At 47.4% G+C, this 27,434-nt stretch overlaps 1 non-coding gene across 1 annotated transcript; it reads left to right on the top strand.

Moving 5' to 3' along the window:
- Positions 1-18,965: 18,965 nt before the first annotated feature.
- On the top strand, positions 18,966-19,037 carry TRNAP-AGG (transfer RNA proline (anticodon AGG)). Its single transcript has one exon. It is a non-coding gene; the product is annotated as a tRNA-Pro (tRNA).
- The last annotated feature ends 8,397 nt before the right edge of the window (positions 19,038-27,434 follow it).

The following is a 27,434-nucleotide window of genomic DNA, read 5'->3' on the forward strand; positions in this document are numbered from 1 at the left end:
GTTAAAGACACGTTTCCCGGCCCCTTCTGCGGCGTTGACGTAACACGCGCTACACTGATTGGTCATCATGAAGTGCCGTCATGCATGACGGCGTCACTGCAGTGTGTCGCGCTGAGTGGTCCGAACACAGTGACGTCACGAGTGACAGCATAGCGCCCTCATGCGCCCTCCTATACTTGGAAAGTCAACAAGCATTGCTCAGCGAGTTCGCCTGGGAGCCAAAGCTAGTGGAGTCCTGGAATGAGGGAGCCACATGCCAAGCTCGAGAGCAATTTTCTCTTATGGTTTCAATAAAATGTTTTTCCTCCTATTCGCGTCCCGCAGTGGTAACCATCCTGTGCGTTTTTTAGTTATTACAAACCACGCAACGATGGACGCGCCCGTTAGCCCCTAGCGAGCCCCCCATAGAATAACACTGACCTGTGACGTAAGCACGGTGCGGTGGTGCTGCTGTCGCCGAGTGGTGTTAACAGCTGGGGGTACGGCCAATAGGAATGCATGTTCACAAATGTTTTCAAATTATTTTTATGAATTCACAGGCAAGCTGTGGTCGCCCTTCGCTAACAAAAGCCGAGTGCGTACTAGAACAGAATGCACAAGCATGAAACGTCATACGAAAGACGATGTATTTCTTAAGGATGACAATACATGCGTGCCGGAGCTGCCTCCTGTTAAGGGCTCAGGGGCAGGATCGCGGCCCATAGAAATAGATGTAAACAAAACTTTGTGAAATTGTTTTCTAATTTTACAGCGCATCTAGCTATGAAAGTACCCGTTGGTTAACCGTTGGCGAGTACATTTAAGAAGAGCATGAAAACTGTCCAACGCCATTTCCACCTTTAAAAATCGCAAAGGCTTTTTGTTCGTTTTACAAGGTGTTTGAACAGCTTCATTCAAGACGCAGAGCCAAAAAGTGTAAGTGCAATTTTGGCGAGGAGTTGAACACAGACCGCGCGAAGGTTAGTTAATGATAGCAAGCAAGGGTAATAATGGTAATGATAATCACAGCTATCCGGCTACATACTACAGAGTTAGAACCCCAAGCTTTCGTACGGGAGAAATACACAGGTTCTGCTGACCCCTCAAAGCCAGGAAGATTTAGCGACCCGCCTCGTGACTCTAGGCTCAACACTGCCTCGACTTCTTTGTTTGCAAAACTTTACCCTCCTTTTATCAAGATACTCCGCCGGCGTTGCACACGTGCTCTAATCCCTCCATGTGCGGTAACCCTCCACCGCGGTCGTACCCGTGCAGAGGAGGTTGCGCTTCGGAGGATCCGGGTCGGGGTTGCCCTAACTACAGCCGTGACACGAAAGTGGTCGCTATTCGAAGGTGTATATCCCCGCCACGGGTGTCCGATATGCAAATGAGAGGACATTGAAGCCGACATTTACCGCTTACTGCGAGACTGACCTGCTCTCAAGCCTACAAGGATCCGGCACCTGAAGGAAGCGGGTCTTTCACCACGCCGCCCTGCTTCATGTACTGCCTGGACGCAGAGACCATACCATCGCTCACTGCTGGACTTCATAGAATCAGCTAACTTATTCCCACCACTTTAAACACTACTGCATCTTTCATCACACTTCCTCGTTTAAAAAAATAAATGCAAGCAGTGAAGTGGTCCGAAAGCAGATAGAATGGCGGGTATTATTTGATTTGACGGCTTACAATCACAGCGACTTCTTCGCTGAAAACTTTTATATACTTCACTAAAGTCGGATACAACTCAAGAACACAGCAGCTTTTCCCCGACAAAGGCCCCCCTTCCAGCCAATAGCGTCGGCCGATTCTCATGATCCTGCTAGCGTGGCAAAGCAGGGAGTGGCAGATGAATGGCGATAACCCCTTCCCTCCAGAGTCGGGCATATATCTCTCTCTCCACTGTGGAGCCGCTCCCTGCATTGTCAGGCTAGTGAGGTCATTGAGAATAGGCCGACGCCGTTGGCCGGAAGGGGGCCCACTGGCGGGGAAAAGCCGCTGTGTTCTTCAGTTGTATCCGATTGTATGAATCAATATGGCGCACCGCAGCTGTTTCACTAGCTTTAATGGACAACATAAAATGCGTACAAAATTCACATCGCATCACCAAGGGTGCCCGTCGCTTCCTATACTTTTTGCCTTTCATAAAGAGCAGAGGTTTTAGCCGGAATCGAAAAATCACTCGCATGCTAAGCGGCGTGGGGAAGGGAATTGAGGACGGAAAGATGGAAGGAGAGAGGCGCCCAAAGGGATAAAGTAAAAAAAAGTAAAAGAAAAAAAAGGAAGGGATAAAAATACCTTGGCACTGAGTTGGAGCTGAGGTGCATCAACGAGTAATGCTACAAGCATGAAATGATGAAGCACGATATGTCTCACAAAGGGGATGACAAAGTTGGCTGCATGAAGAGTGCTTAATGGTGAGATGTAAGGAGATATTAATGTTTGTTTAGCAGACCAACGTCGCTTAAATAGACAAATAGTTAATTGCACGTCTCTGCTGCGTAAAGCAGGCTAAGGCACCTAACACACAGTCCACTCTTAGATGCAACTGGGTGAGCGACTCCATACAATGTTCATAGCCCGTACTCTTGTCGGCATGCATACGCCGGGCATTCACACAGAATACATTGTATTGTTTCGATTGCGCCGCAGTTGGCTCAGTGAGGACTGTTCACTTGTTCTCAACGCACCCGTAAGCAGTTTGCAAATGCGGCGCTCAGACGAAGACGAAGTCTTCTTCATTATTTTTGGAAACTGAGGACCGGGATGCAGTGCTTGAAAGTTCGGGAACTAGTCTCTTGTACCGATCCTTAATGTGCTCTTTGCCACTTCATGCGCAAGAAGTGCGTTTTCAGTGGATCCCAGGGCACTGTGGCATTACTTCAAATTCGACGGCCGATTTTTTAGCGAAATAAGCCATCAATGGACCTGCTGCCCACGTCGTTCCGAGCCTCACCCTGCTGACCTCGACCCGTTATGAACGTTGCCGAATAGACCAGTACCTGAGCCATGAGCCCATCCTTGGTACAGTGGATTTCAAACATTTAAAATTCCCATCGCACATACGTTCTTGCGCATCGAGGCTATGTGAGGTTTCCTGACACTGTTATGCTGCAGAATTCCTCGCCTTAATCTATATTTATGCCGTCCTGAGTTCAGTCCATCGAATCTATGTGCGTCATGCGGGGACGTCGAAGCGAAAGATCATTTCATCCTCTACTGGCGGCGGTTTGCACGGCAAAGAATTCAGGTTTTGCAAAATACTCTCGCTCAAATAGGGCTGCTGTTTACTCTTCCTATCCTCCTCTCCTTCGGTGCAACCGTCAAAGGGCATGCCCTTAAGCAGGTGTGTCAGCTTCACTAGTATATTATTGAAACCGGGAGATTTCTGTGTAAACCTCTCGATGCCTTTACTTTTCGCTCAAAATTGTTTATTTCTGATTATTGCTTTAAAATTTACGTATTCAACGCATACCGCCTTGTTTCCTCGATTTTCATTCCGACTTCCTCAAGATCTCTCAAAATTCGTGATTTTTTTTTCTCGCACATTCCTCTATTTGTACTTAAGAGCCGCTTGAGATAGACCTGGATGAGTTTTTTCCTGCTCGGATCTGCACCAAACCCTACTACTGGGAGGCGGTGCTGTCCAGCTCACATTAGGAATACCAGCTTTCGCTGGTGAACCGGTCAAGAGGCGCAAAAGCCAATTGGCGCCACGAATGAGGGTCCGCCAAACTGCGATTTCCTATGTGCATTAGAGTGGGCCAGAGAATCGATACCCCAGGGAATCGCCCAGGCGCAGGTTGCTTTGGCGTCTGTTTTCTGGAAACTCTGTCTTATTACGGGCATGTCCGAACTGTACCCGAGGGAAGATTGGTAAACACTCAAGAATAATACTCCAGAAATAGAGAAGACAAAGACTAAGTCCATAGTGATATGGACTCCTGGACAGGGCCGATGTTGGAAACAAAGGCGTTCACGTTGCTGTCCGCGCGCTAACTCTCCTCAAAAAGAATGTTAGCTACTACTCCAACATAGTAGTATGGTCGTTTGATAACATCCTCCTTTTAAGCTTCGGTGCGCGGATGTCATCTGGCCGCGTCTATCGCTTCACATTGAAACACACACACACACTGCGCATTGTTGCACAAAGGACAGCTTTTTTTTGCAGCGCTTGCCGAAGGTGACTTCCATTACGAACAAGTGAGTTGTAATCGTTCCAAGAGCCAGCTGTTGTGCGGTTGTAACAATTTGGTTCGACATAATGGGAAAGTTACAGCGCATGAGGATTAAACCACGAGAGGCGATGCAAGACAAAGCTGCGTCGTCTTGCCCACGGTCCGGTTTTCCATGATGCGTAACTTCTCTAGCAATGCCTGCAAAAGTAGTGCGATTAATTTCAATTCTAAAAAGCGATAGCATTCGCTGGGCACAAGGAGCCAACGTATGTTTAAACGAGTATGTGTAGGAGCAAATTTTGACTAAAAGTTCTTGTCAGTACCGGAAAATGAGAAAAATCCGTCTGAAGCACATTGAATGAATCACACTAGCGTATGATGACAAACAAACTTGGAGATAATGAAGGATGAAACGCAATGAAATCTAAACTCTAAGTTTCGCTCTAATCGCATACTTTGTAGCCGCTAAATTGTAGTGATGGATACAGTCAGTAGTGCTAATAACCAGCAGTAATTTAGCATCGCCCCCTGTGTTGGTCTAAAGGCGCAATGAGCAGTTACTACAGTCTGTAGTCAAGATTGCAGGGTAGAAACACAAATTTCTTGTCTTTCATGAGGCGAAACCAGAGGCAACTTGGTTACTCAGGCATCATTGGAGGTGCACGAAAAAGTAGCAAAATGTCTAGGAATAACGTGCTTGTTATACTCGTAAATAAGTTTAGCGCAATTAATGCAAATGGTCTTTAGCAATGTACCTTCGGGTGCTTCGAAAAATAACCACAAAAAGAAATGTCGTTACAAATGATGACTGCCTAAGTCGCTGTCCATAAAAAAAAATGTTTGTTTTCAGCGCACGTTGACTAAAAAAATATTTCAGTGCCACTAACACTGTCCACATCACTGCTGGTCTCGTCTCGCGTGTCCAAACTCCAGCCTCGGACGCCTGTGCTTGCGGGCCACCCTGATGGGCGAGTGAAGCTGCCACTTATCCGCCGCCATGTCTCGCATGGTGTTGGCGGGCTGATCTATCGTCGTCTCCGGCAGCGCCATCGCCAGCGTTCCGAACAGGAGCAGCAGCGCCGCCGCCGCGATGTATGCTGCGCCACGGAGTTCCTCCTTCAGGACCACGTCGGCGAAGCTGCCCACGAGGCCTCCCACACGGCCGCAGGCGAAGCAGATGGCCACCCCGGCGCCCCGCAACACGGTCGGGTACAGTTCGGCCGAGAGCACGAACATGGCGATGGAGCCGAGGCTGAACACCACCAGCCACGACACGGTGATGGCCGCCAGAACCTGTTCGGGAGCGTGGATGATGTGGGCAGCTCCCAGGGCTGTCGCCAGGAGAGACAGGCAGACCATGCTGAGGGCGAGTGACCTGCGCCGGCCGGCGCGCATGACGATGGGGACGTCGACAAGGATAGCGGGCAGCAGGAGCAGGAGATGGACCTGGTTTGCCACTTGGCTGGTGCGCATCAGCTCTCCCCTTTTGAGGTTGTAGTAGACGGCCACGCAGGTGAAGAAGCAGCCGAAGATGATCAGCGACCTGTGGCGCAGGGTCTGGATCCTCATCAGGTCCGAGGCGTGCGCTTCTGCATCGGACAGATTGCCATAAAGTTGTACTGCAGAATTTCGTGATCTTCATTGACATCGTCATGATCATCATCCTAACTACGTCCACTGTAGGATAAACGCCCCTCCCATTAATGTGAACTCCTTCATCCCATCACTATTTGCCAGCTAGCCGCGGGCACTTAATCCCTGCAGAACTTCCAATATCCTCCTCCCAACCGGCTCAGGTACCGTAAGGGGCAATCGGTTATCCTCCGATTAACCGATGGATATGTGCCGCTAAAATGAAATGCCGACCATTGGGGCACTTCACATGCTATTCGCGAGTTTTCGACCTGCAAGCATTCGACGTGCGCTCTAGCGCCCATAAAAAATGCAACGAATTCTAGTGCATGGTACTCACTGCAAATACAGCCCTGTGCATGACGTATTTGAATTTGCCTTACCGGAAGAACTCTGCCAGCTGTCGCCACCTAGGGAGCTGATAGAGAGGGAGTCAGCCTATAGCTAGAGACGGAATTTTCTACCGCTCCTTTATATAAGCATCTGAGCAAAGATTCTGAAATGTTTTTGTGAAATAGTTGACTGAAACTGAAAAAACTCAGTGTACTTTTTAAAACAAAACTACTTAATCCATTTCTAGCGAGAGAGGATAGCGAGGTGCTGCTCCTCTACCAACATTACGAAATGTTTCGCGTGGCAAAAAAAAAAAATACATTTTGTATGAACTTCCCAGGCGGAAGCCACTTCTCCGCGTCCCCCTTTAGGGTTTCTTATTGATGGGCAATTTCACATCGTGAGACTTATACTGTAATACATGCAGCTAAGCACATCTTGGTAGCGAGCACTTCATCAGGAACCTCGCGCAACCTCGCTGGCTCCTCAATTTCGACTCTCAAATTTTGGTGAATCCCATGACACCCAAGATAGTGGACATTTACCACGAGCTCTCTTAACTGCGCCGCTATGAATAATTAACAAAGGCAGCAATGCGAAAACACCATGGCACGAGAGCTAAGGGACTGGACAGCGCGTTGAACTTAAGTGAACTCAGCGCTGTTTTGTTTCCTAGCTCTCGTATCGGTGTATTTTCGTGCTGCCGGGACATCTACATTCCACTGTTAAGTTTGGGTACGCGCGCAAAAACCGGTTTTTTGTAAAGAAGAAAAAGGCACCTTGGCCTGGAGAGATGATGTTAGGGTCCCCGGGGTCTGTCTGATTTTGCTGCTGCCTTTTCAGTTCATTCTTCAACGTTCCCAGGCGTTGCTTGAAAGATTCCGGATCGAATCTGTTCACACGGGCCGCCCACGACAGCACAGATTCAGCCCGGCGTACATCTGATACTGCCAGGAGCCAGCATGGGGACTCGTCCATCACATACACCGCCAGGATCAGGCCACAGGAGGGTATCATGTAGGCAATCTGGCTCGCCTGCCAGGTGAGGGAGAATTTGGAAATAATCATGTGGTAGGCTGTGGCAAAAGAAAGGGCCCCAACAATAGCGAGGCTGCAGAAAGCGGCCCGGTGCTGCATGTCTGTGACCTCGAACAGGACCACCACGGACGTGACGAAGACGCTGCTGGCGGCAGTGGAGAGGAGCGTGTGGAGGACGGTAAATAGTAGCACGGTATTGGCGAACACCACCGCGATGCCCGTGAACACAAGGAAAATGACCCAGATGACGAGCACTGACCGGCGTCCTATCATGTCCGCCGTGACGCCAGCGATGGGAGCTCCTATCGCGCTACCCAGCATGTTCAGCGCCGTGAGCGCACCCAGGATCCAACTTCGGTTGCAGACAATGTCCCACTGTTGAACTATTGACTGCGCTCCAAGGCCCATGCTGAACCCTGCTTCATAGTCCCATCCGTTGTCGCAGGGAACCACGCTCCGGTTGTCCATGTCGACGTCATTTAGGACAGGAATCGGAGGATCGTAACGATGACATTGGCTGTACCTCTGCCCACCAGCCTCAAGCGGAACGTTGCTGTTCTTCCATGTGTCCACAGGCAGGCGGGCATACTCGGCTGGAGGCCTGCACCAGTGGTCCACAGGGCGGGCCAAGCTGCCGAGGGCAGCGGTGTGCAACATGGCCACGAAGAAGGCCAGCGTGGTGCCGAGGAGGATGAGCCTCTGGAACCGGCCATGGCCGAAGATGAGGATGTTGTCTAGCGGTGGCGCAGAGGTTATTGTCGTGGATGCGGGCCAGGTAGCGACATCCTGCGGATTCCCCGGCGACAACGGTGAGAACGGTGAAAACGGCGACAGGATTGCGAGGGGCCCACTAGTGTGCTTACTCCCAATCGTCAGCGTCGCCCGCGCCTCTTCTCCGGTATTAGGCGGAAGGGGCGGTGGTGGTGCGGCCACAGCTGTTTCGCTGACGGTGGCAGGTGCTGTAGTTGAGGCATCGGCGCCTTGCGTACCCTCCGGTGGCATCGGCAAAACCGGAACGTCTTCAGGTCGGCCGCCGGAGCGTCTTCTTCGAGACACCCGTGACGCCCGCGACATCCGTGACGTCTGCCGTGACGTCTGCCTGTCTCCATGATTAGGCATATTGGGACGTAAAGGTGGTGGCACACCTACGGTGGAAGTCGCGGCGGTTGTTCTAGTTGCAGAATCTGGCCCCAGTGGGCCTTCTGGAGGAGGCGGAGACATAATCTGTGCTTCGGGTCGAGCACGAGAGCGACTCCGTCGAGATATCCGTGACAGACGCGTCTCTTCTTCGAGATTGCGTATATTAGGGGGCTCAGGTGCCGGCGCGGCCTCAGTGGCAGAGGCGATGGCGGTGGACACAGTGGTCGTAGCATCAGCCACCTGTGGAGCATCGGCAGACTCGGGTAACGCAGGCAACATAGCAGGTTGGTCCTGGGCCACCTGCGACGACCGGATTTTTTCAAAATTATCTATAGACTACTGTGCCATAGCCCGCAGGAAACTATGCCGGCAGTTTGACACAATTGGCTGATTCTGGTCACATAACAGCACACAGCCACTGAAACAGCATTGCCGGCATTCTTTTTCCACGTGTTTCCAGGCACAATAACCCTGCATAAGAAGCTGCCGGAAGCTGGCAATAAAACCTAGCCCATATAATCTCAAAATGCTACCTAAAGGTGTCACACTTCCAGGGGAAACAAATATTGGTTTGTCCTGTTTTCTTTTTCGGTATATAAGAACACAAAAAATATTCCTTTTCCGATGAAGGTTTCGAACTGAGGTGTTTTGCATCCGCAAACGCGGGGCTAACCCATTAAGCCTGATACCTTTTTTTTTTCTTTACTGCCGGCACTAAGCCACGGACTCGATCGAACGTGCGTGCTCCTTACCGTTGCTGTGCATGTCCCGTGACTAGAGCGAGCCAATAAGACGACACTGCCGACATTGTTTCTCAGGCGATTCCGTCGGCTGCCGATAATATAGACACTTTGTTATCTGTAACCTGAATCAAGGGACCTACCTCGGCCACAGCTGGAGTGGTAGCAGTTGCGGGAGCGGCAGTTGTGGAATCGGCTCCTTGCATTACCTCCGGAGCAGGTAACGTAGGCAGGTCTACAGGTGGGCAGCGCGAACCCTGCGATGTCCGGGTATCTTCGAGATTACTCGTAGTATGGAGGGGCGCTGGAGCAGACGCAGCCAAAGCGGTGATGGTGCAGGGCGACGTAGTTGAAGAATCGGCTCCTTGGCGGCCCTCTGAGGACATCAACGACACAGGAGGGAACTCAGGTGGGCCGCCGGAACCCGGAGACGCATGCGATGTCTGATCCTCTCCTTCGAGATTACGAATATTTTGATCAATAGATGCTGGCACGACCTCACCTGGAATTGCTGCGGTGGTGGGTGCAGCTGATGTGGAGTCGTCTCTCTGCGGAACCTCTGGAGACGTCAGTGACGTCGGCAGGACGTCGGGTCTGCCGCGGGAGCGTCTCCGTCCAGACGTCCGCGATGTCCTCGTCTCTTCATCGGGATTCCGCGTATTTGGATGGATGGCTGCTGACCCGGCCACAGCTGGACCGTTGTCCGTGCCGGGCGCTGCAGTTGCGTTGTCGGTCGCCTGCGGAACCTCTGGTGACGTGATTCGACTGTCGGATCGGCTGCGGGAATGTTTGCGCCGAGAAATTCGCGACGACCTCGCCTCATCTTTTTGATTAGGCCTATTTGGATGTTGGAGCGGCGCCGAGACCGCAGCAGAAGCCGCGACGTTGGTGACCGTGGCTGCCGGGGGGCCGGTTCCTTGCTGACCCTCTGGAGGTGGCACTGGCAGGTCCTCGGACGGGCGGCTGAGAGAGCGTCTGCTCTTAGCCGACGTCCGCGTATCTTCTTCCCGGTGCGACATAATGGAAACAAGGTGTGCTGGCGAAGAGATGCGTCGCAGTTATTGCCGGATGGCCTCAAAGAAATAGGAATTACGACAGGCGGCCTCGAGATGCAGCCCTCTCGTGACTGCACGCGCTTATTCTTCTTCTTTTCGGCGCGAGGTTTAAGGCACGCGGTAGCGCCACGAAAAGATGACAGTAAAAAAATAAAATGGTTGCACCTGTGGACGGAATTGGGTCCATTACGCCTGCATTGTAGACGGAGCGCGAAGAAAAAAAAAGAAAAAGTGGTAAGCGATTTGGATAAAAACGGTGCAGAGATTTTGAAAATTTGAACACAATGACGGTACGCCAAACGCGTTCCCATGGATTAAATTTCTGATCCTTCATTATGTGTGCTTTTTTTTTCTGCAGTATTAAAACCCACCTTGATAAAATGCAATCTATATTGTCTTTTTTCCTCTGATCTATTAGGACAGAAAAGGGCGGCCATAAGGAATTAGAACTATACTTAGCTCCTTTTCTTTCTTGTGGGTGGCCGTAATCTTTCAAAGACCCTTGGCGCCGTCGGCTATTGAACTCTAGAGCCAGCTTGAGGCTGCTTTGCACCCTTTGCCAGGAATTTCGGACTAAAGATTCTAGTTCACTTGGTAGTCACCAAGTGGCGGATGACTTTGAACATCAAGAAATAGCGCGTTGACCATATCCGCGTGGTCAAAAAACAAAGAAAATGACCGAGTGGCTGCGGACTAGGTCTGTTACTACCGCTGTTCAAAAATTGCCTGCTGGAATCTCATCGACGGCTTTGTTAAATGTTACAATATTTCTTTTCTATGCATTATCACACTGTGACTTAATCAATTATTCCTTTGTGTTTTTCTCTCTCTTTCATACAAACTGTCATCCCTTTTCAGTCCATGTCCTACTTGTGGTAGAATCCACCGGTCTTGATGTCCTGCTTTCTTTTCTTTTGCCTTTATTGTGCATACTCGGCTCTTGGCCGATCCCCCAGTGTGGGTATGTGCTATCTTTTGAAAGGATAACGACAACAACAACATGATAGGCCGCGAGGCTTAGCGACGCTTGCTTGGCGCTGTCTCGAATGCTTGGTAATGCTCAACACTACGATCACGTCTGGGCAGCCTACCATCACGTTTGGGCAGCTGTCTCCCACAGCCTAATGTTGAATATGGCGGAGTCCTTCGCCCTCTATTCTGAAGAGATAACTAACCATGTATTCTATTCAGGCTACCTTTTCCTTAATTGTATATTGCTTGATCTTTCTGTGCTTCCAAACTTATCTGGAAAACATGAGTAACCTAACTTCATATACATCTACGCAATGTGCGCTATATGCATGCGGACCGATGTGTGCCGCTTTGTTTAAAAAGGTACGGATGCGGAGCTGAGCTCATCTTCGCAGCTACATATTATTGTCTTCTTGGCGGAAATACTGAGTAGAGTAGGCATTGAACTTAGGTATGTATTAATTAGTAACATTTGCAGACCCAGTTTTTACTTTAAAACCTACAAAACGGCGATGAATGGCTATGGTCGGGTCAAGAATTTTGCAGGAAATTTAAGCTGGACGTCACTTTGAGAGGCTATAGTGCCGCTGAAATGCGGGTTGGTGAACTTAACGTTGCAAGTACCCCAAGATTGAAAACGAAGTCATACTCGGACTCAATACGAATAATTGTTTTCTTGCCTCGATTTTGGCAGAGGATGCTTACTTTTTAAAGCATTTCCAAGCTCTGGGTGCTCACGCGAGCTATCTTGACTTTCTTTTTCTTTGAGGGAACAATGCTTTTCGCCGCGATATTATTGCGGACACTGTTCTGGTGCTCAAACTGGGGTGTCGCTCGGCGAATAATTTTTAGGCTACGTTGCTGAGTCCAGGAGATAAGTCTGTTCGCAAATTGGTACTATTATCGTGGCGTGCTCACGCTTTTTGAGAATAAGGCACTTCTTACATAGTGGCATCGCCTCTATAATGATGGACGGGTTGGGAAACGGAATCAGTGCCGAGTAGGGGTTTTCTCCGCCCATATTAACCCTATAGCGTTAAGGCTATCAGCGTTACAGCGGAAAAAGTGGCATCGTTCCGTCGGCATTGCTGCGCAGTGAAACTCACGTCACACATGACGTCACAGTTGAATGTGTGAAACGAAACTGATTAATGAACTGGACGTTCAATGCGAATTAAAGGTCGCCGTATGTCTCAAACGATGTAGCTTTATAAACTGAATGATTAGCGCTTCAAGAAAAATTTCAAAAGAATGTTAGTTAAGATTCGAAACGGCGTCCCCTGTGTTAATGTCTGGGAATGTGAAGGCAAGCCGGGCCTAAGAAAACGCGTGCGTACTTCTTGAGAGTAGTGGGAGTCCCTTTTGGCCAGCTCTGACCTCAACGAACAGCAGCTTCAGCTGGCGGAAGCAGCAGAGAAGGATGCAAGATACAGTGAAGTCCTGGACTAAGGATCGAACCCAGCTCTTTCATGAATGCCTTCAATCAATCAATCAATCAATCAATCAATCAATCAATCAATCAATCAATCAATCAATCAATCAATCAATCAATCAATCAATCAATCAATCAATCAATCAATCAATCAATCAATCAATCAATCAATCAATCAATCAATCCCTTGGGTTGTGAGTCAGACGCGCTACGCACGCAGGAACGCTTGTATGGACTGGGTACAAGCGTATTTATATGTATGTCGTGTGATTTTTAACATAAACTGGTATCTTAGGACTGTATGCTAATGTGTATGCGTGCAAGTCGAGGGGTTCTAATTACGGAAGTAGTAATAAAGCGAGTACCAAATTGCGTGTTAGCCTTTCATATCCTCTTAGCTCGACGCGGCACAGTGGCACTGGGAAGCAGCGGCCGCTGGAAAATCCCCTGCGATGTGATGTACACCGCTGCCTCTTTTATTATAAAACTCTCAAGAAATGAAAAAAAAATTAAAAAAAAAATCGAGAGGAAGCCCGCACCCAATCAAAGGCTATCGCAGGCGAACCAATAAAAAATAAAAAAGGGGTAACGCCCAAGAGAAAATTTAAGAAAAACCAGTTACAAGAAAGAAAAAAAAACGGAGGCACAAATGATGGGCGGGAAAAAGTGATTTTTAGACGCAAGACACCCCTGAAGGATTAAGAATTGGGAAGGACGAAGTGAAAATGAAACAGGGATGGGTCCAGCGTGCCCAGATTCTTCAGACAGGCTCGCGAAATAAAGTCGCGAGCCTGTCTTCGCGCGTGAGCGACATAGTCTTCGAGTGGGGAACCTGCATCGAAAAGAACTGTGTCCGTGCATGCGATGTGGTATGCAAAGAAGACTGCAGGCCACTGAAGGGACCCATTAACGCCCTCGTGTCATGCCCTTAAAACATGTTAAAAAGGGCCCCCGATTTTTTTTCTCCAATTTTAAGGGCTATCTCTGAGACACGTATCTCCCGTTTCTGAGAACGAAGTTCGTTAAATAAAAGTAATATTCATGCCTGAAGCTCGAGTTCTTAGTTCATGTGAATCAAGACTTCATGGTTTGTAGCTTTAACTACTGTGGTAATCTTACCGGCAGGATGGGCTATTCGACTGGAATTTCACGGCTTTTTTATTGCCATGACGCTTGGAGAAACCTCACAGCTGCAAGCCGACAGCGTACACACAATAACGACTTCAGCCCGAGGACATGAGTTCCAGTTAGTATGAGAGGGTTCAGCGTGATATTTAACTAGCGCCAAAATGCAGACAGCAACTCTTGATAAGAAACGAGGATCATGCCGAGGCTCCAGCGAACATCAGGCGAAAAGATCCTATTTTTTCCGTCCTCATTGAAGGCGACGAACTGACTGTGCTATCTGTTCTGCTTCCGCCACTCGTTGAGTTCCCGCGGAGAGGGAGGCACTATGGGTTAGGCCCGCAGGATTGCATAACAACAGAGGAGACATTCTCCCCGCGAAACGCTATCCTGACCGCGTGCATAGCTATTCGAATGGTCAACAAAGAAAAAATGGAGTTCACGGCTACTGCCCACTACTCCGCTTACTCCTGAGAATGTCTCCTATACAGCAGTAGGTGTAAAATTCAGAAAGCCCCCTTTCTTTGTCTTAAGAGGTGTCTGCGTAGCTGTCTTCAAGAACACACATGCACGTGACCTCAAAGAACTTCAGTGTAATTTTGGGGTGAGCCGAAGGCAGGCCGCAAGAAGACTGACCATTGACCAGAAAAAAAAAATAAGTCTTGCCGGCCGCAGGTAAGGAGAGCCGAAGGGATCTCACACACAGGCAAAACCCGGTGGCCACGCCCGCTGCTCACTCAGAGGCAGCCGTCACTCTGATTCTGGATCCGGCCGGCTTGAAGGCCTTCATGATGACTTTCTGGCGGCGCGGATCCATGATGATCTTGTAGGAGAGGAAGCAAAGGACGCCCAGGACCACGCACAGCACGACCAGCACGATGACGAGCGCGATCACTTTTCCCCAGCCGTGGCTCCACGAGAAGAAAGACGGGTTCGTCCTGCGGTAGTTTGGGGACGTGTGCATCCTCAGGCGGCGCCGCTCCCTCGGAGTTAGCACGGGCGCGGCGGGCTTGGCGGCGCCGGTAGCTGGAGCGGCAGGCGGGGCCCCGGCTGAGCCATCGGGGCCGCTCACGGTCGAACTGGCCGTCCCGGTGCTAGCTCGAGAAGAGGACGGCGCGGAGGAGTCGCCCCGCTCGCTTCGATCCGCTGTGGACGAGACCATGCTGGGGCTGATACCTTCTTTGTTCAGTCGTCCTTGCGGAGTGATCGGGTAAACGCCTAGATCAGTTCGTCGGTTAGGGAAAGGAGGGGCAGCTTGAATTTCACCTTTTTATGAACAATGTCGATTACTAGCACTGGCGTTGGGTGGTAGAAGCGTGAAGGTCCCGGTGCGAGGGATTCCTGGCTCAAGAGAGAGGGCGTGGCACACGCAGTGTGCAGAGCAGAAGGCCGTCGGTGGTGTAATGAACTGCGCGACTAAATGGCCCTAGATTTCTTCGTTCTCGTCGGAACAGCCTGTAGTCCCGGCGACCATCTCTGAGGCTAAAATCTGTTGCGGCGCAGACCTTCTGATTTACGTCAGTCGAAACCTTAATCATGCTGGTTTTCTTGCTTGCTTTATTGCATTTGAGCTGGCGTAATGAGGTTGAAGAACGGATATATTTCAGTTGCAAGTGCTTAGTCAACACAACTAGAGGTAGAATCGCCAATAGATAGCTTCCTTTCTCGATTGCTTGTGGTCATATGTAGTTTTTAGACCAGCGATGTCAGGTATTTAATTTGATTCTTTTTTGTTTAATCAGCAATTTTTCAAGCTAATCTTGGAAGCTCATTTAACTCAAGAAATTAGCCAGGTAGTGCGGTCACGCGGCAAGAAAATGAAAAAGGTGTCGGGTCTTCTCCTTTTTCGGAGTGAAAAACGCCCTATTTTAGGAGAGATTAAATGGCGTGTGCATTTATTGTGATACTGAGTTGGAGCCCGGGACGGCCCCTGGGAACGGAGGCTAGGCTAACTGGTCGAGTGGTAAGGTTAAAAAACCTTTATTACACGTGGATACAGCTATACATAACATGAAATTACGTGGGGATGACTATCCAACCATGAAGTACGCGTCCAGAAGAGAAGAGACAAAAAAAATAATTACATTGAAACTGAAACCAAAACCTGCAGTACAACATATACTTCCTCCCTGGGAGAAGAAGAAAACATACATGCAGCCGAAAGATCCTTTCATTTATTTCCTAATTGCTATTATTATCATGATTATTTTATTTTTCCCCACAATTATTTTCTTGTTTAACATTTTGTACACCTATCAGTTGCCGCCTGTGTCTTGGCCAATCCCCCGCAGTGGGTATGCGCCATTTTCTAGAGGACAACAACAATACGAACGCATGAACATGTGCGCTTGTACGCGTACTTGTTCGCGTAATTTACACGTAGTGTAAATTTTTTCTCCATCGCACCAAAATACGTACGCTTTAGAAATGCTTGACGGCAAAGCAACCTCTCCAGTGCACGTAACTCGTCTAAATAGCCAAAATTTGTTGGGCCACAACGCCGAGGGCAACTTGGTTTTCAAAATTCTAAAAAAACTGATCTAGATATTATTAAGGTGGGCTAGACGCCTTTCAGTACTAAAGGAGCCTAACAGTAACAGTCAAAAAGTTAACTATTCAGTATCAGTTATCCAGCCTGCTAGTTAGCACGTCTCAGCTGCATTCTACTGTAGTACACCGCTTACAATGCTCTGCCTAAAAAGCTCTCTTATAACTCAAAAAGCCTATTTTTAAAATTGTGCAAAGACTTAGGTGAAACACATGCATGTATGTTTGCTCGCATATTAAACAGAGTTGCATACTGACGGCCACCGTACTGACGCACCGGGATCTTGTCGGTAGTACTTGAAGTGCAGACACACTTTCTTGTTTGAGCATATCTGCCAGTGGGATTCAATAAAGGCAGTTCGTACAATATGGGATTTTAACTCCACATGGCTGTGTTCGTTTACACGCATTTAATCAAAATGTTACAGTTTGACTGCACGTGAAACACCTCGGAGTATGCCTAAACACTGAAGGTCTTTCTTCGAGGACGCGTTATTTGAAAACTGCACTGTTTGTAATTCATATTTCTTTTTAATTGTTACGATAATACTGTTAAGTTCATTCCCGTGTGCTAATTTAGTTTCTTCCTTACACACTTTCTGTCTGGAGGCCCGAAAGACATATGGCTTATTGGGGTTTAAAGTCCCAATGCGACTCAGGCTGTGAGGGACGCCGTAGTGAAGGGCCCCGGAAATCTGCAAGACTTACGTTATGAAATAATAATTGAGTGGAACTAACATTACCCCATACTGGCATTCCTTTATTTGTATCTGCTCACCCTTATGTTACCTTTAATGGAGACCTAATTCTTGCCTCATGAGCTTGAGACAAACACAGTTTTGAGACAAAAAGTTTTTCGATATGCTTTTCCCTTGGTACCGCTCTTATCGTGTTTGCGGCAGGGACAGCGAAGACCGATAAACGGTGCGGCCACACATATATATATGAAGTGCATTTCGTATTGATTATTTCGCCATTTTCTTTCTAAAAGTAACACCCCCGAAAATCTGAATTTTCTTAAATACCGGAAATGTTGCTAGGCATGAAACCGAGTTGCAAACTTCTCAAGCGGGGCTCGTTGGTTGTTCGCGGTCTTGGAGTATGCAAATATTGGTGACGGCTTGCTCAAAGGCATAAGGCTGTGCTATAAGAACTCCTATACAAGGGTTATTGTTAATCAGGAGCTAACGAAACCAATACCACTAGAAGCATCTGTTCGTCAAGGATGTCCACTGTCTCCATTGTTGTTTGCCCTATATCTGGAACCCCTCTGTCTCAGTATAATTAACAGCGTAGCTATCCGCGGTTTCTCTCTGGCTCGATGTGAAGTTAAAGTTTTAGCCTATGCTGACGATGTCGCCCTCTTTTGTTCTGACAAAAAGAGTGTACTTGAGGCTCTAAACTTGACTAAACAGTTCTGTGATGTATCAGGCGCGGCTCTTAATTTAGAGAAATCCAAAGGCTTTTGGTTGGGTTATTGGGGAACTAGGCCAAGCCAGTTCGGTGGCATATGCTGGGACAGTAGCCCTCTTGAGTACCTAGGCGTTCCGCTGCACCAAGTTCGCAACAGTACAGCCTACTGGGATTCACAAATTGTAACTCTACGGCGGCAAACACAGGCTTGGATGGGTAGGGAACTCTCAGTGTTTGCGAGGGCACATGTCTGTAACATATTTTTGTTTGCAAAGCTCGCGTATGTCCTTCAAGTCCTGCATTGTGCGAGGAAGAAGGTGCAAGCAATACACAGAATATTTGCAACATTCGTTTGGCGCTCTCAATGGGAGCCCATGAGGCGTGACAACTTGTTCCTTCCCTTAGAGGGTGGTGGAGTGGGTCTTGTTCACCTGTTCGTGCATCAACTTGTTTCCTGTTTTTTCTTTTTAAAATCGGCAAACCACCCGTTTCTGGTAGCTGTGCTCATTAGGCGGCTTAGTTTTCATTTGCCTTACTTATTCGCACCGACTGTGCAGGCTCGTGAGGGGACTTTGTGGGGATTCCTCAAGGAGGTTGCTGACACTTTCAATTTCCTCACTGTGCGCTTCTCTTTAGATTACCTGTATAGCCTCTCGAGAAAACAGATGACCCAGGCTCTCACTGAGTCTTTGTTCCCTACACCATTGTAACGGCAGCCTTATCTGGGGTCTTTGGACATCAGTGTTCTAAAGCGTGTTAGGCGGATGTGCATTCAGGCAGCCGCTAAAACGTTCTTTTTCAAACTACACACAGCGACGCTGCCTGTCAAGACATTTCTTAATGACAAGGGGATGTTTGTACCTTGGAATGTGAATTGCCGTCTGTGTAACGTGCCTGAGACAATTGATCATTGTTTTATCCTGTGCCGTGATGCCATGTTTTTTTGGGACATACTACAACGAACTCTCAAGAAGGACATTGAAATTACACCGTACACTATTAGATTTCTGCCTGTTGACAAAAACTCTGTTGTGCCTTATGATCTGTTTATGCTGATGGGACTATTCAGTCTTTGGAAAAGCCGTATGATGGACAGACATGCCGAGCCACCAAGATCGTCCAAATCTGTGTTTCGAGAACAGTGTGCTTTGGTGAGGAGTGTATATGCTGCAAGCGAAGAACCTCCAAGCTGGCTGCCGTGCCTAGATGCATGTGTGTGCCTCCCTGGATTTTGATGTTTTGATGGGGCTGCAGTGTTGAGTTAGGGCAATGGCGGGCTCCTATTAATCAGCCCGGCAACTTGAGACGCGAACCAGTCTGATTGAAGTTTTCCTCCTTTCTACGGATGTTCTTCCATGCAATAAAGAAAAAAAAAGGGGGCTCGTTGGTCTAGGGGTATGATTCTCGCTTAGGGTGCGAGAGGTCCCGGGTTCAAATCCCGGACGAGCCCGTTTTTTTCCTACCTGGCCAACCACGAAACTGTTTTTTTTTTGTTAGGAAACAGGCACAGATTTTAATTTTTACTTTAAACAATACTTTATTCAGTGCATGTGTTTAGGCATGTGGTAAGGGCGTCGATGTCACTTGACCGCTCATGGTTTTACTTCCGTATTGTCTGGTCGCCCAATTAGGGCCTGCGTAATGATTAAATACACACTTAATAATCATCAATATTGACGAATACGTTTCAATCTCTCCAAATTTGAAAATTGCTTGTACCGTCACTTACCTGAATAGACATCCCTGTAATTTTGTTTTTCTTTTCATACGTTTTGTTTCCCTACTGCTATTTTATGGTTGTAAGCCAAAATGTTTACCCACTAGCGTTTGCACTTTAGGTCTGCATCTGCAGTGCAGGACAGCTGTGTTGCGACGATTGTCGTTTTCAATTTGACTGTTTTGAATTGTGCACTGTTCATACTTGTGGCTGTGTGACTTAAGTTACATATGTATCTGTTTCCACCCTGTAACGGCCTACGGCTGACAGTATCAATAAATAAATAAAATAAAATAAATAAATAAACAAATAAAAATTGTTACGATCAAAAATGACGCAGGACAGAGCAGTCGCGCAAAATACTTTCAAGCAAGGTTTCGGACTGAAAAAAGATTCAAGTCAGTACTGTGAAATAAACCTAGTTATACAGAGAGACAGGCGCATGGTTGCAAGATGCTAAAATCTGCCCTCGATTCCACATGGCGGCTGGTTCGCAGCCCACGTGACCTTCGGCTGAAAGCAAAACAAAAGGTATGCGGGGCGTGTTTTCACTTCGGGTTGCTGCCCTATTCAGGAACGCCACGTGGACATCAATGTCTACTGGATGCGGTTGGGTGGTGAGTGCCAAAGAAAATGATCGCTAAAATAAACCAACCATGCATAGGGATGCCATTAAGGGTACGACGCGATAGTGTTAAGGAGTGAGTGCACATGTATGCAGAATTGGTGGAGCTTTTAAACGATGCAGCACTGCTCTGCAACGGGCAGTAACGCACCGCTTAGCTTGTGAGCCCCAGGTTGCTCTTCCCAAACAGCCTCTCGCGACCAGTCATTAATTTAACTGTCACCTGCCACGGCGGTCAGTCTGCTCACATTCCGGTGGGCTGGTTGTGGTGATGTTACAGGGTCACGTGACCTATCTAGGTTGCCCACCTGTAGGCTGCTGCTCTACGAATTTTCGCCCACAACACTGACGCAGACGACGAAGCGGAATGCATCAACAAAGATGTACAGGAAAACTGAAGATATATAAAAGCGATATATATATATCGGTTATAAAAGCGGATGTAGTAACAAAGTAAAATCACTCCTGAGGATTACAGACACCTTGGGAAAGAGAATCGCGACAGAATCTGGAACAGTATGTTATGCGGTTAATAAGGGAATATTTCGGTTACAAGGATGATGAGAAAAATGAAACGAGAGGGCTTTATTTTTCATTGTTTTTTCTTGCTTTTATTAGTCGCGCTACCAAGCCACTCCGTTCAGCCTTATTGTTGTTGTTCTTCCTCTTCATACACAGCGCATACCCACTACGGACGATTAGCCAAGGTTTGTTGAGGAATGCCAAAGAAAAGACCACAGGCACACACCAAGCCAACTGAAGCCAACTACAAGCCAAGTCCAACAGGAGCCCGTGTATCTTTCTTCTTCCCTAATTTAGTTCTTTTCATAAGGGCCACCTTGTAATCTTTTTGCCGCGAATATACGGGCTACTTTTCGCTTTCTTTTTCTATTACTACGAAAGAACTGCGTCCTCATGCGTCGAGTGCAATGAAAAGCCGAGTTCACGTTGTGCGCATGCGCAAGAGCTAAAATAAGTCTCCTGCGGGTGCGCAAGGGGAGGCTCTCAAAGAGTGGTTGACTTGTCGGGCTAGTTCGAGTCTCTTCTTACCACCTCCTGGCAAAAAGGATGCCGCGAAAATAACTTCTCGTTGTTGCGAACGAAAGAAAAAATCGTTCCACTGTCAGCGCTTTGTACAGAATGAACCCGACGCGTTAGAAGCGCGTGTGCTTTTTCTTGCCAATTATGACGCGCCTTTCACGGCGTCTCCAATTAGGCTTGTCGCTTGCGAAACCTAATAAAGAAATACAAATGAATAATGCTTGCTGCGCACATGCGCAGTAGAAACGAGGTAACTGATATCAGTGTCGCAAACAGCAGCAGTTTGTTTATTATCGAGAAAAGCAAGAGAAGGGTGCCGTCGACGTGAAAAGAATGTCTTCAGTTTCACTCACACCCGGGAGGATGTCGATGTCGATTCGTTTTCAAAGGGCGTGAAAGGCCTTGCAGCCAGAAGTTTCAATTGACGGGTAGGCGTATTGTTAAGGGCTGTCAGTCCGGTGATTTTGTTTTTCGCAACACAATTAACAAGTATGCACGTACTTTACGGCCATGCTGTTACGTAGGCTTATTGTCTCTCACCTTTTCGTAACGATGTTCTATTCTAATTCTTCTTTGGTGGTACCGAGCAAGAGAGAATATTCTCTATGTGTGGACAAAGCGGACACGTGTAGGAGCACAAAAGGAGGAGATAAAAGAAAGGTTTTGGGAGGACGAACCAATCCGCCTACAATTGTTCTCCTTGCTGCAGCAGCAGTAGCAACAACGCTTGCTGGATTAGATATGAACGACGCCGTTCCGGGATTTAATCCGGCCCAAAGCGAAGAATCCTGCTGGCCAATGTTTCCCGTCCTGAAGCATGTTCACCACCCTGCTTCTGCTGCTCATCTTCCGTAAGTGCTTCTAATTCACGACTGCCTCTGATACTTGGAGTTCATGTAGTCCAAAAGATCTGTGGTCCAAAAACCAACTCTATAACTGTCCTTAGTTTAACTATTTGTGCGTTACTCAAGTGGAAATAATTTTGACACCAAGGAGACGGATGTTCGTGAAAGGAACACAAACGGCACAGATTCAGCGCCCGTCGTTCGTGTCTTCTCTGGAGTCAGTATCTTGTGCGACTCATAATATTTCCATTCAAAAGCCGCTATTTCTGCCACCTTCGAGCTGCGCACAGTGCCGCCAAGGCAGAAGTGATAATAAAAAAAAAATTCGCTGTGGCTTAGCTTGGTTAAGCCCGGTAACTGCGAAAGCAATATCCGTACCTACGCCATGGTTAAGCTGGTAGTGTAGCTGGTGGTGGTGCTTGTGGTTAGACTTGTGGTGATGCATCTGTTATGCAATCCAATCCAATCCAAACCAATACAATGTAATATGATCCAATTCAATCCAATCCAATCTAATCCAATCTAATCCAATCTAATCCAATCTAATCCAATCTAATCCAATCTAATCCAATCTAATTTAATCTAATGTAATCTAATGCAATCTAATCTAAGGCCGCCGGTGGTGGCACCGCCACTACTCGCAGACGGCGCGAGATGGTCGCCCAGCTCTTCGGCGTGACGTCACACAGAGGTCATGCGAAAGGTCAATGGTGGCACCGCCGCGTCACGGCAAAGGCTTGAAAGTGCAAGAAGTAAAGCTTTCGCTTTAAAACGTATTCTCCCGTTTCAAGTACGGCGCAAGAAGGCTTCGGACCCCAAGGCCATTGACAGTTGAAACTCTATCGCAGGTGGCCATCGCATGAAGGCGCTTATTTCAGAAGTGGCGTGACAAAGTGTGCAGCTTGGAAGACACTCGAAATTGAGCTGCTTTGGATTGGTTTTCTTTTTCGGCAATTATTATTTTCTCTTTTAAAGGCATAACGCATATATCAGCGGCAACCGCTTTTAAAATGGCCACGTCTGAATCTTCCGGATCCCTTTGGTATTATCGTAGCGTGTCAGTTGCTCTGGGTGTCATTGCACATGACGCGTGCCATAAAAGGAACGGTATGGAGTTAGAAGGATGCTTGGCACTCAACTCTATAAGCTTCACCCATAGGACTCGTTCTATCTGAGCTTCTTTTTAAATTATTCTGTTCCTGTGAAAGTATTCACTATGAGCAAATCAATCACTGACTTGTCTTTTTATTTTGGCCCTGTGTTTCTCGCAGCTAGAAGGTTTTGATATTCTTGGTTCACACACATTGCATATGGGCTCCTCCTTGTGGTGTACGCAGCATAGTTGCTTTTAACAGTGACTTATCTTTTACTGCGTTCGGTGGCTACTAAGCAAGATGATGTAGGTTCGAATCCATCCGCGGTGGCCGCATTTCAATGGACGCTACATGCACAAGACTTCCGTTAGCAATGAAATGTCAGTTCCCGTTACAGCACTCTCTACGTTACGGTACTCTCTACCGTTACGATACGACCCTATCTTTCTTCTTTCACTCTCTCCTTCATGTATTCCCAACTGGCACGGTTGAGGTGTCCACCGAGAGTGAAACATTTGTTGCTTCTTTTGGTCAACCGCAACCAATTTTCTTTCAAAGCAATATCATTAAGGGTCTCGTTCAGCGGACGACCTGGCGTCATCGTCGGCAGCGCGGCGTGAGCGAAAAGTCACCAGAAGCAATCTAAGTGGGCCAGCATTGTCACGTGACCTTGTGACATCATCACAACCTGTCCACCGCACTGTGAGCAAATTACCCACCGTGGAAGCTGGCTGTTCAATTAATGATTGGTCGCGAGAGGTAGCATGGAACCCACCAGGGGCAGCACCTGCTATCCCAGAGCCCCACTGCGCCAAGAGTGGTATGGTGACTACCGGCGATCTATGATTGTGAAGTAGAGAACCACCAATTCCGTATATATGAGCAGTGACCTTTTAACGCTACCTCGACGCACCTATAAGGCGGAGCTTAAGTGTCCCCTCCAACCTTTTTTTTCCACAAGTGCAGATGCAAGACATGAAAATTCATGTTTTGAACACAGGACAAAACACAAAAAAACTTGTTGAATGCGCAGACGCGTGAGACGTGGCAATGGTGTTTTCAGTTTGCTGTGGTTCATATAGGTCCCGTAAATTTTTCACTAATCTGTTGAGGAGCCGTACGAATACATTTGAACGCGTTGCTTTCATTCTCGAAAGAAAATAATCGATAATACTTGCATGGATAGATGTTCAAGAATCGAAGGAGCATCTCATTAAAGGCCCTGGTTATGGAGAAAACATTGACACCAAGTCAGAAATTCTTTTTTGCCTTTTGATTGCCGTCTGTTGATTAGATTTAGGCTTGCTGCCCCTTGTCTGAGTGTTTACTCTTCAGCCGCAAGGTTCACTAGTGGCACTATTCCTATAACAAATACCTCGGGGATTTAGAGTCAATCTTAAATTATTTTTTCTATAGCTGTCCTGTAAAGGTATGAAGTTTGTTCTTTGACGACCTAGAAAGTAACTTGCTCTTTACCTCTGCTATAGTTGGATACAACTTAAGTCTGCAGTGAAGCTCCTCCTACATCCTCGACCGCCGCACATAATTCCTTCACGAAAAAGAAATAGTCCATTGTTAAAACTTTTTATTACCTTAACAAGAAGCCAATCACAAGAAAAAATACAAGCTTTATAAATTTGATATGTGGCTTGTTTACTATAGTCAGACATTAGAAATCTTATTTCGTTTGCTGTTGTGATTGACTTGTGGAGTAATAAAAGACGCCGTGGACCGTAGCCCAGTGTTACTAAATGTTGTTTATATTAAGTTGTATCCTATTACAGCTCTGATTAAGCAATCATTAAGTTAACAAAAAGCTTCAGTGTAAATCGTAGGCGCTGAAATAACCTCCCCATCTATGAAAGCAAACAGCCATCGAAACCAATGATCATTGAGGAATGCTACTATCATTTTTAAAATAGTGATGTTTATCTATGGGAGATATATCGTTTAAAGATAAATGATTACAAAGCAGAACAGAAAACAACCACACTCCGCCGGTGAGATCCGAACCCACGACTTCCGAATTTCGCCTCCATTGCTCTACCAACTGAGCTACGGCGACGGCTGCCTTCGGGGGCATTTATCTTGCATGTGACCTAAGCTTGAGAGTGTTCACCAGCGCCACTCTCGTCTATAGCGGCGGACGTAGTAAGTCCTGTGTTACCACGAGTGTGACATGGAACGTCATCGAACGGCGAGGGCGGAAGCTGTGTGAGAGCACTCTTATGCTTCCTATGGCGTCAAGGCTGCCAGAACCGAGGCCCTCGTTAAGCAGTTAAGCAGACAAGGGAAGGGAAATGAGCGGCTCGTTATGGCATACATATGAAGGCAGCTGCAGCCCCTATGCTCCTTCGTTTCGATGGCTGCTGGCTTCCTTCATATGTATGCTATAACAAACCTCTAATTTCTCGTCCTCTCAATAATTGGTTATTTTATCACTCTTTTCAGTGCGCCAATGCTGGTTAATGCATAAGTGTACCAGTTAAAAACAGCGCCGATGGGTGTTTGTACGGAGTCGCGTGTAAAGGGAATAAAGCCTCCTATGCACCGCTCCGTTTCATTATTTGCCATAACCATGTCACAGTTCTTACGCTAATGTTTTGTGCCCTGCATGTTGCCAGTTAATTATTGGCCCGATTAAGCCGGCCGGTGCAACTCACATTAGTCATTCCAAACGTTTCGTTGCAGAAACCTGCATGTATGTCGACGCCTGTCATCACGTAAGGCTATTGCCCTTTTATATTATGCATATTGGAGAGCCCTTTTCTAATTTAGTCTTAATTTTATGAGTGCAAGCTTTGATATCCCTGAGTGGTTGCCACTTTTCGCTGCTTGGTGTACGCGAATCTTGACTAATTACACGCGCAACCTGCTCATGACTGCAGCTCAAGTGCGGCTTTGGCCTTCGCGACGGTGATACCTGCACGGTAAGTCTCCGCGTAGTACTTGTTCGTAGATGAAGCCTTAAAACGATTAATTACTCATTAACATGCAGCACAGCGCAGCCCTACGGCTAGAAAGGAACATTTTACAGATTTTTCAGAAATTTCCGTTGACTTGAAAGTAAGGCACAGGTTCGGAACCGTTTGGCTAACGTACGGCTGCGCTTTGGTGGATGTCAATGAGTAATTACTTCCTTATTACAACTCTACTCCACCTTGGGGGAATCCCCTAAATATTTGATCAACGCAGTTTCCACTTCGAGTCATTGATCAATTCGCTCTCGCCCTACCATAAGCTTGCCGTCCCGGTTAGCTCAATTGGCAGAGCGACTGCTCCGCTGAAGCGGTGGTCCCGGGTTCGAACCCCGGATCAGGACGAATTTTTCTTTAACTACGAAGTTTCTTTGAAAGCTGTATAGCTTTCCTTTCTAGCTGTATGGCTGCGCTTAGGTGAACGTCAATGTGTAATTACTCCCTTACTATAAACCTACTCCACCTTGAGGGACTCCCCTAAAGATTTAATTGCCCAGGGCTGTGAACTGCAGGTGTCAATCCACGAATGGTTGTAGAGAGATGCAGTAAGGAGGTAAAACAAAACTAGATACTAAAGTCGTTTCGTTTTCTGAATTTAGGTTGAAATGTTTATTTGAAGATGCGTCCCGCGGGCCGCTTGTTCGAGACCGTTGGTATACCGGGTGATTCAGCGAACGCTTCCAAAACTGCCCGAAAGTCGGGGGTAGAAAGGAAAAAAAAATCTTCAAACGAACAAACTTCAGCCGCAGGGGAGGCTTATAGATTTGGAAAACATTTTTATTATCCACCAGATAAATAAAACTTACTAATTAACGTTTAATACCGCGATGGTTACTGATAATGACGAGTTCTTAGGCGCTGGAAGGGCGATGCAATATCAGTGTTTGAAACACAGAAAAGTGTTTTTCTAACTATTTTCAGCGCGACGAAAATTTCGTTCTTTTTGCCGCACAAAAACGAAGAGCGGTATAGGAGAGCAGGAAGTTACGTGTACACGCATCATCCGGTGATGCCGTACATCCTCCGGTGATGCCGTGTGCAGTGCCTACGGCACCGATCTTAACTATCTGAGCATGCGTGCTCAGCTCATGATGAAGCGTCTGCGCTTTTTCACAGTAGCGCCTGCTTCGTTAAGATTTGAGGCTCGTAAAAATGAAGGCCGCGTTTTTGACGACGGCTATCCTTTTCCTTGCGTCAAGAGACGAAGCAATGTCGCGTACAATGTCGCGCCTGACATTCGCCGACGTGTTGTGCGGCGTGTTTTTACGCAACACTGTATTCTGCGCATGCGCATATGTGCGATGAATCTACTTCTTATTCCTCGTGGCTGACCTGAAAGATTTTTAGATGGAAATCCTGCTTCAAAAACGTATCAGAATGCAACCTGAAAGGAAACATACCCCGTAGCGGTGAATAATTTTGTGCTGTTAATTTCTCCAAAAAAGAGAGAGAGCGTAAATGTAGCCATAAATAGAGGATTGGAACCGCTGTTATACGTGTTCAAAACGAAACATTAATTCATTGGTGATGGAAAGATAGGTTGCGCA

Source organism: Amblyomma mixtum, chromosome 8, assembly GCF_055824585.1.
Source record: "Amblyomma mixtum isolate Tamu chromosome 8, ASM5582458v1, whole genome shotgun sequence".
Taxonomy (NCBI): domain Eukaryota; kingdom Metazoa; phylum Arthropoda; class Arachnida; order Ixodida; family Ixodidae; genus Amblyomma; species Amblyomma mixtum.